This window comes from Myotis davidii, unplaced genomic scaffold (assembly GCF_000327345.1).
Source record: "Myotis davidii unplaced genomic scaffold, ASM32734v1 scaffold1914, whole genome shotgun sequence".
NCBI lineage: Eukaryota > Metazoa > Chordata > Mammalia > Chiroptera > Vespertilionidae > Myotis > Myotis davidii.
In genome coordinates this window covers 186,470-186,846 of record NW_006285311.1, presented here as the reverse complement: position 1 = coordinate 186,846, position 377 = coordinate 186,470, and positions in this window count along the sequence as shown.

Sequence of the window (377 nt, the reverse complement as noted above, 5' to 3'; positions counted from 1 at the left end):
TAGAACATTGATGGGCTGCCTCCTGCAGGCCCCACACTGGGGATCAAGCCCGAAACCCAGGCAGGTGCCCTGACCAGAAATTGAACCATGACCTCCTGGTTCATAGGTCAACGCTCAACCACTGAGCCACAGCAGCTGAGCTAAAAATATATTTTTTTAAAAAGCGGGGGGCAATCCTTATTGCAAGAAACTCAATTTTTATAGTGCCTGTAACAGTACAGAACATACGACATTGTTTTTGGGGTTTTGCTTTAATTTAGATAAACTCTGATAGGTGTTTGCAACAGTTAATTGGTTTTCAAGGAATAGTGGATGAAGGGCTTTAATCTGTAATATAAAAAAATTCCCACTAGATGCCAATATGTGGATCAGTGACA